Below are 9,996 nucleotides of genomic sequence, written 5' to 3'. Positions count from 1 at the left end.
CAGAACTCACACTGAATCATGTGTGTTTCAAATAATCCACTGGGTGGGGAAGATAATTTTAGAACTCCTATTTATATTTGTTTTAATCTCTCTATATCATTTTATGATATATATAATGGTGAAAGAGGAAGTATACATAACATAAATAAATCAATGTGCATGCATTGAGGAGTGTGTTCTATTTTTCACTCATGGGGATATGTTTTAAAAGTTTGAGAAGACTGACTTTGGGAGAGGGACAAAACTGAAGGCTGAAGGCTCAATCAGGAGGGATTATAGAAGTAGTCTAGGAGAGAATTTATTAGTATCCAAAGGGAGGCAGTGGCAGGAGCAGGCCTGATTTAAGTGATATTTAGGATGTAAAATAGTAGATGGATCACTTTGAGTAGGAAAGAAGACACTTCAATGATGATGACTAGGTTTGTAGCTTAGGAGTCTCCACTCAGGGAGCAAGAGCTGCTGATTTGTTTGATTGCTTGTTTGATCATTTTTTCCTCTTACCTGGTTAACGAATTAGAAAAACAACTATACACCAAAACCAAGTAGGATTCATGTCAGGAATGTGAAAGATGATACAGTATTAGGAAAATTGTCCTCCAAATCTGTTGTATAAAAGTTCTAAGAGAAAACATGATTGTGGTAGATACAGCTAACTGCCCACCCAAATCTTGTGTTTTCCATGCCACTGTGTAGCCTCATTACTAGGATGTGGTGCTTAGGTGGGTCCAAGTGACTAGTTTTTGCCAAAGGAATGTGGGTGGTGGTGACCTCTGGCCCAACGCTTTTTAAGAAACTGGGGTGCTCCTCTCAACTCTCTTCCCCTTCCATCAGAGAAATTTAGACAACAGCTAGGTCCTAGATTCTCATGCAGCTGCAAGATGGAACGAATCCAAGTTCCTGAATTACCTTATGAAGGAGAGCCATCTGCCTTAGTGTTAGTGACTTAGAAATAGGTCTTCTACTGTGTTAGACACCAAATACCAACAATGTATACCATCTCAATGTTACAGCAGTTTAGTCTAGTTTAAATATTACAAGGATTATTACACCAGAAGTCCCAAAAATACACAAACAGTAAATAATCATCACTGATATAAAATTTCAGAAAACAGATTAGTTATAGGTTTTTTGTGTTTTGTTTTTTTTTAAATGTGGGGTCTATGTGTAGAATACATTTGGTTGAGAAAAAATTACATTTTTATTTTCACTACCATTTAACTGAAATTTAGCATTTCTTTTAATTTCAAATACAAGCAACAAATGTTATTAGCAGTTCCTGTGGCGTGTTACTAATAGAAAGTGCATCTTTTTCTATCACATTACAGTTGTTGCAGATATCTTCTAATACCATTTATAGTTATCACAAATTCAAAATTACAGTAATTATTAGACCTGTTGCTATATCTATACTAATAAGAGGGTAATATGCAAATTGCTCAGGATGCCCTCACAGTAATGACTGAACAGCAGGCTGCATGGGACAACAATGCCAGCAGGGGGGGGTGGTCAATGAGGGACAACCAAACGACTGAACAGCAGGCTGTGTGGGGCAACCAGGCTGGCAGGGGGGTCAGTAAGGGATGACCAAACAACTGAACAGCAGGCTGTGTGGGGTGACCAGGCTGGCAGGAGGGGCAACCAGGGCAGCAGAGAGGGGCAGTGAGGGGCAACCAGGCCGGCATGGGGGGCAGTTAGGGGCGATCAGGCCGGCAGGCAGAGGCGGTTAGGGGTGATTAGGCTGGCAGTGGGGGCAGTTAGGGGTGATCAGGCAGGCAGGAAGGCAGGTGAGCAGTTAGGAGCCAACGGTCCTGGATTGTGAGCGGGATGTCCAACTGCCAGTTTAGGCCCGATCCTACTGGCAGTCGGACATCCCCCAATGAGTCCTGGATTGGAGAGGGTGCAGGCTGGGCTGAGGGAACCTTCCCCCCACCCCATGCATGAATTTTGTGTACCGGGCCTCTAGTCTTGTAATAAAAAGCATAAATGTTCTATCACAAATACAAAAAATATTTTGATAATTGTATTTAAAAATAATCAACTTTTTAATAATACATGTATTTTATGCACTCAAAACATAATTCTGAAAAAGGGGCCCATAATATGAAGAAAATAAAGGTTAAGAGCCCCTGAAATATATTTCCTCAATGTAGCAATGACTATTTAAACAACAGGGCTGCTGCTTCCAAACTTTATTTAAGATATGATAAAGAAACATAGAATTATAACAGTTAAGAAAACTCACAGTAATCTTAAACATCAGAAGAGCCTATATAATAAAAGCCTAATATGCAAATTGACCGAACGGCGGAATGACCAGTGGAATGACCGGTCGCTATGATGTGCATTGACCATCAGGGGGCAGACGCTCAATGCAGGAGCTTCCCCCAGCCCGCAGGCCCCAGGCCAGCCAAGGCAGGTGCCAGCGGGGGGGCCCCCCTATTGCCCTGCCAGCCGCCCCACAGAGGGAGGCGACCGGCGGCGGCAGTGGCAGGGCGATCGGGGGACGGGGCTGGCCAGCAAGTGGGCTGGCGCCACCCCCTGATTGCCCAGCCAGTCGCCTCCAAGGTGGGTGCCAGTGGGGGCCCCTGATTGCCCCACCGGTTGCCCTGCAGAAGGAAGTGAACGGCGGTGGCAGCGGAGGGTGGGGCTGGCGAATGGGCAGCAGTAGGCTGGCCAAGGCACGTGCCAGCAGGGCCCCCCCGATCGTCCCACCAGTTACCCCACAGATCAGCCCTGATTGCGAGCCAGGCCTAGGGACCCTATCTATGCACAAATTTCATGCACCGGGCCTCTAGTTATTAAATAATGTAATAAAATATCAGGGATAAAACAAACCTGTGCCTGTTTGCATATATTTGGATACATGCACATAATGTCTGTAATCTTCTTTATTGAGGGCAACCATAACTATTTAGACCTATTAAGAATGCTTTCTAATTCATTCATATAGTCATTTTATAAATACAGATGCTCCTTGAGGTGCAAGGGGGTTACCTTCAGATAAACCCATCATAGTTAAAATAGCATAAGTCGAAAATGATTTTAATTTACCTAAACTACTGAACACCACATCTAAACCTTGCCTACCTTAGACATACTCAGAACAAAGTATCAAAAAATAAAAATGCTGGCAACACAGTACACTGTAGAGTATTGGTTATTTACCCTTGTCATCATGTGGCTGATTAGGGGCTGCAGCTCTGCCCAGCATCGGGAGAGTAGCCTGGGAAAAGATCAAAATCCAAAATTTGAAGTATGGTTTCTATTGAATGCCTATTGTTTTCACACTGTCATAAAGTTGAAAATCGTAAATCAAACCATTGTAGTAAAATTCTGGTTATGGAATTTATAATTTTCTTGATCTTCACTAAACCTCATAAGCAGGTGCTTATGTTAAATAAGGATATAAATTATAGATGAATAAAGAAATTCCACTTTATTCATTTATCATGCTGGAGATTGCAATATTAAGAATTATAATTTCATCTACATTTTATTGGTCAGTCTGAAAATATGCTTTTTCTAAAACTAGAACTCACAGGCTTGTGAAAATTTTAGTTTCCAAAGGCAGCAGAACATGCTCTGAGCCACTGCCATGTAATTGACCATCAAGTCAGACTTCTGGGTGCCTAAAAGTAATCATTTCTCAAAAGCACTTCAAATCACACTTAAATAGCTTCCCCATAATCAACAGCCCTTCCTTCAAGGAAAATATCCAAAAGCTATTTCCAAAACTGAGAAGCTTGGCCAGTGATTTTCACAAGTCCATACAATATGAAAAATTGGGACTTTCATATGAAAAAGACCTGGGTTTGGTTTTCTGGTCCATTACCTAAAAACGTTGTGACCTTCAATTACTTTATTTTCAATTTTCTCCTCATGAATTTAAGATGCCATCACTTACCCCATACTGCTTGTTTTGTTTTTTAAGTTTCCCATTCTTTTTTAAAATATATTTTTTTATTGATTTCAGAGAGGAAGGGAGAGGGAGAGATAGAAATATCAATGATGAGAGAGAATCATTGATGGGCTGCCTCTTGCATGCCCCCACTGGGGATCGAGCCTGCAACTGGGCATGTGCCCTTGACTGGAATCGAACCTGAGACCCTTCAGCCCGCAGGCTGATGCTCTATCCATTGAGCCAAACCATCTAGGGTACCCCATACTGTTTATGTGAAAATTAAATGGGATACTTATGTAAATTTCAACAGATAATGTTTTTGCAAAAAATTAATTCTAAGCCCTTACTGATTTATAAACAGAGCCATCGCAATAGCTGTGAGCAAATAGCAAAATCTCACGTCAGGAACTACTTTGCACCAGAATAGGCCTTGTTAAGACTTGACTATACAAAAACATACACGGATTTGTCATATAAATATTGATACTTTTATTTTTATTTATTTTTAAAATATATTTTATTGATATTTCACAGCGAGGAAGGGAGAGGGACAGAGAGCTAGAAACATCGATGAGAGAGAAACATCGATCAGCTGCCTCCTGCACACCTCCCACTAGGGATGTGCCCGCAACCAAGGCACACGCCCTTGACCGGAATCGAACCCAGGACCCTTCAGTCCGCAGGCCGACGCTCCATCCACTGAGCCAAACCCGTTTCGGCCAAATATTGATACTTTTAAAGTCTCTATTTTCCTCACAGTGTATGTACGTATCTTTCCAAATTTTTGAGGTGGAATTCTGTTGGATTCAGTGTTTGCATGCTGGGTTTTGAGGTGCCGTGCACCTAACTAAATGAAAATGTTTAACTGCCAAGTTTCTGACAAGTCTCTGGGCATGAAATAGCTGGTTACATCTAAACCAGTGAATCCCATGATTACTAAGTTAACACACTATGTATTAACAGCTAGTGGGAGCATTCCTTTTGTTTTGGATGTTATTGTTTGTGATGGCATTGTTTGTTTTGGTGGGTTTACTCCAAAGTTGTGGTTAGATTAAGTACTAAAATGTTCTGCCAAACAGATTTCCTCTTGAAGAGGCTTGTACTGTATTTTTTGGAAAATTCATTTTGGGGGTAATTTTTCCTGTTTCGATGTCCTCAAAATTTGTGCACAGAGATCAGATAACAGCAGCTAAAATTTACTGACCTTTTCAATAGGAAATGTTAATAAGTGACTTGCATAAGTCATTCCCTCCTAAAACTTACAATCTTCTCATCAAATGGGAGTTATCAGAAAACAGAATGTAACTTGGAAAACTTGTAGATAGTGAACTAAAACCCAAATCCAGGTGTTTTCCAAAGCCTCTCTCTCTCCTTTTTGGTGGTGATGTTACATAGCTCTTTGATTTCCTAATGAGTGTCTGAATATCTGAACTCAGTGATATTTCATGGCATACTGTAATGAAAAAAATTCAAAAGCCTAAAATAAGTTGGGACTTTAAAACTAAGCATGAAAATATAAGCTATACGATTTCCTATAACCTAATGGAAATGAATATATTACAAACTCAAAATAGCAAATTATTAGACTATATGAGAGAACAAAAGATAAGCAGAACATTACTTCCAAGAACTCTGTCAGCATGATTTCTAACGGGGCTGAAAATCTTAAGTCTACCCTTGCTACGCCCCCTCCCCTGCACTGTGGAAAATCAGTGGGCTAAAATCTAATCTCAATTCTGTAATGAAGGGTTTTGAATATTTGAGTTAGTTGAGGTACCCAATATTCAATCTTTTAAAAAAAGTGTTTTGATTTTAGAGAGGGGAAAAAGGGAGAGGATAGAGAGATAGAAACATTCGGCTGCCTGTTGCAGGCCCCCTTCTTAAATTCCCCCAACTGTGCAGGGAATCGAACCACTGACATCTTGGTTCATGGGCTGATGCTCTACTACTGAGCCACACCAGCAGGGCCACAGCAGTCAATCTTCAATACTGACTAGTCTCTAAATTCTAGGTTCTCATCTCCAATTACCAGCTAGATATTCCCAACTGGATATTCACCACCATTTTAGCTTGAACACATGTAAAGAGGGCTACAACCACAAACTAGTACCTGTTAATGAGATCATCAGGAGAGGTGTCAGATCCTGGGTCCCAATTGCTGCTATTCCACAATGGCTGTCACTCATTACCTGTGTGACTAAACACATCATCGAACCTCTGTGTTTCAGGTTTCCCATCCATCCAATGGGAACAATAATAATTATTTCATGAGTTTATGAAAATTAAATGAATTATTACACATAAAGCACTTACACAAGTGCTGGGCATGTAGTAAGCAACATGGGAATTTGGCTGCTATTATACTATTATTATTATTCTCATTCAGGCTGAACAACACTGCAGTGTTTTGTTTGAATGACTAGATGTGAAGAGGATGTGGGAACAAGGCAATTCTTTTGGAATATTTAACTCATTTTCTACAGCCACCACCCTAATTTAGGTTTCTATTACCTTTGAACTTCTCCATTACAATAGCATTCTTGTTGCCAGTTCCTTCTCTCCTGCAATTCATGCTCTATACCACCAGAAGTTCTCTTTGTAAATGTTGTTTTAACAGAATTCTTCTCTAACTCAAAAACTTTCAATGTCTAATGCTACAGCATATAGTGAAAATTCCTCATTCTGGGACAGAAAATCCCTTCAATCCAGCTCTAACCTATTTCCCCAGTTTCCTCTTTCTTTCCTGCATGTGAAGGAACCTTTAAGCAAACCAGTGCACATACTGCTGTGCTCTTCTACGTACAATACTCTTAGGGCCTGGAACCCTTTACTATTCAAATTATCACTATTAAATACTACTTGCTGCTCTAGGGGCAGCTCAAATTTTGTCTCCTCCAAAGGCTCCAGACATGCTATCAGCTATGACTTGGAGCAGACCCAAGGGGAATCAGAATAAAGTCAAACTTTAACAATTCAGTTGGAGTACACATATATTAGGGATGATTAAGTACAAAACAAAAGGAAGATATGATGTTTGAGAAATGTTCAATGAATTACAAGATTTTAAATTATTCAAACATTTTCCTATTGTTATAGTGATAGCAAGCAATAACTGAAGTAAACTAACAAAGGGCTTGCTGTAACCTGTTTTAATAAGTAAATGTCACCGTGTATAATAGAATGCTTGAATTCACTGCTCAAGATAAATCAGTAGCCCTCATTATCTCACTTGTCTGTTTGTCCGTACTGCTGTAATGAAAGTCAATGGCAAAAATAGGAGTTTTAGATTCATAATATTATTGTTGAGTAAGGAATTTTAACAATAAAGGTGCTTTCTTATAGCCAGACAAGTATAATTATAAAATACAAATGTTACTGAGAAATCCAGTAATTTATTATATCAAAGGTATTGGCCTTTCTTCATTACTTCTAGCACCACTGTTTGACGGAACTTCTTACCATTTCTGTCATCACTGATATGATAAAAGCAGAGCTGTCCAAATAAAGGGAGTGCTGTGAACAACTTACAATTTCCTCTCTGAGAATGGGGAAGAATCTTAATAAGGCTGCATTAAAAATAGATGATCATGTAATATAAATGGATATTTCAAAAGCCCATGCTGTACTTGAAATTTTTTAAAATAAAGAGTATTAATTTTAAAACAACCTGGCAGAATTATCAGAAATCACCAATTCAACATTACTAAGATTCAGGAAATCTAGATTCCAATGCGACCTTGGGCAAATCACTTATGCCTCTAAAGGTTTAGAGTTTTCTCACCAAATAAAAGGTATGTTTTGAATACCCAAAACACATCAGTATTTCTATGTCTTTTTCTTTTTTTACTTACCAAGCTATGAATTCAAGCCATTAGATTCACTGTAACAAACTGATACCTTTTATAGGCGCTCATAATTTTTTATAAATAAAAACAATGACATGTGTGACTATTGAACAATTTGACTTACTGCACTGAAGATTCATTTTCTGTTTTAAAGATATAGTTTCACAGACTGACTAATGGCATCTGGGTAACAGCTTTAAGGAAAAAAGTGAAGAAATTAAGTCATTAGCAATGTACAGGAACCTCTTTCTAAATAGAATAGTTTAAATTTCAAGCACATAATTGAATAAATTTTTACAAAGTCAGAAGCCCCAGTTTCTTTGCAAAGTAAGACCCAAATCTGAGGTATTTCTTGGTAATTAGATGGTGACACCTGTTGTCCAAATGTATCATTGCAGCTTTTATTTTATATACCTAGGAGCAGAGGGTTGAATAACACTGGCAAAGTCCCAAGTACAAAACTAGGGGTTTTATCCATTTGAGACATTCACATTGTGGATCAATTCTAAATAAAATAAACACACCTCACCTATTTAGCTATCTTGCTCTTAGAAGTTGTTTTGTTCACAAGGTATGTGCTTGTGTATGTATGTATGTATATTATGTGAAAAGATACTTATTAGCATTAGGTTATTCTTCACTTTGAAAAGAAGGGGCAGCACTATGAAGTGGAAAGGCCAACAGCTAAAAATGATCCTAGATAGTTGGGGCCAAACCATCCAGTACCCACAATAGTAGAGATCTACTATTGGAAATGATTGTAAAGTAATGACTTTGATTTTTACACATTACTTATGAAATTAATCTCAGTGCTTTTTAGCTACCCTTCAATCACATTGTCGGAAAAGTGGCTATTTAAGCTTTTACAGTATTTTAAGTCAATAGTGAAAAAGAACAATTTAAAATAGAAGCAGGATTAATTTGAAAAGCAGGCTAGGAATTCTGATAGACCTAAATGGTATAACACTTTTATTTTATTGCCACACTTCAAATTTGCTTGGAGAAACTTATTGTCTTGAATCAATGTAGGTCTTTGGGCTTATCTGCATAAAACCACGCTGTGTTGATCTACACTGGTTCTAAGGGAACCATAACTGGAGAGCAATCTATCAGCCAAATGCTCATCCATTTGAGATTAATTGCCTCTTCCAGGTCCTAATTCATACCCCTCTGTCCCAGGAAAGTTAATTTATCTCCCATGAGTGACCACTTGACTCTGCAAAGGTATTTTAACTCACCCAGGCCTAATATAGGACAAATCTTATTACCATAACTTCGTTTGCCTTGCTCTTTCCCAGCCAGTTTACTCAGTGCTAGAAGGAATCTTCTTTGACCCTGCTAGCGATTTAACTCAGTTCAAGGTGCTTCAAATCTGGTATTTTACAATTAAGATTGAGTGACATTAGAGATAAAATTTGTATTATTTAAAATAACTTTTTATCTAAGGGTATATAGAGTCAGATGCTTGTAAGCAAATGACAAATAGATCTCATGTTCCTCTGTAATTCTAAAAAATACTGCTTATTCCAATGTTAAGGATCTAACTTACAGTTTTAAAACAAACTGTGAAGAAATAAAAATACAGCAATCAATGCACAGTAATCATAAAAAATCAAAGGCAAAGCCTGAAATAGAAATGATGAGACATCAAGGCATTCACTTAATTCTGAAAGTGCTGACTTTTCAGGGTGCTCAAAGATTGTACTTTCTTTAATTTTTTAAAAAATTTATTTTTAATTGATTTCAGAGAGGAAGGGAGAGGGAGAGGTAGCAACATCAATGATGAGAATCATTGATCAGCTGCATCCACACCCACTACTGTGGATCAAGCCCACAACCCAGGCATGTGTCCTGACCTCCTGGTTCATAGGTCGACGCTCAAGGACTGTAAGATAAATATGAATTTCAGATAAAAAGCAAGTAACTTTTTAGTATTAGTATGTACCATGCAACATGTGGGAGATAGGCAGTATATGTCACTAAATACACTGTTTCAATTGTGCTGCAATTGTAAAACAGATTGAACTAATCTGAAACTAATTGGGGATCGCTCTACACAAGGTTTTGGATGAAAGTAGACACAAAGTTCCAGTTTGACCCCATCAAATCTGGATTCCTGTTCTGAACCATCATTAAATTAGTCAAAATCTGTTATTGGACATCTATGTGACGGACAGTGAGCTGGAGAATCTTCCAGTAACAAAACTGGATCTTGGCAGATACTTCTTCATGACGTTTGTGACAATAATG

The sequence above is a fragment of the Plecotus auritus genome, assembly GCF_963455305.1.
Source record: "Plecotus auritus genome assembly, chromosome: 5".
Taxonomy (NCBI): Eukaryota; Metazoa; Chordata; class Mammalia; order Chiroptera; family Vespertilionidae; genus Plecotus; species Plecotus auritus.
Note: the sequence above shows the minus strand (reverse complement) of the source record.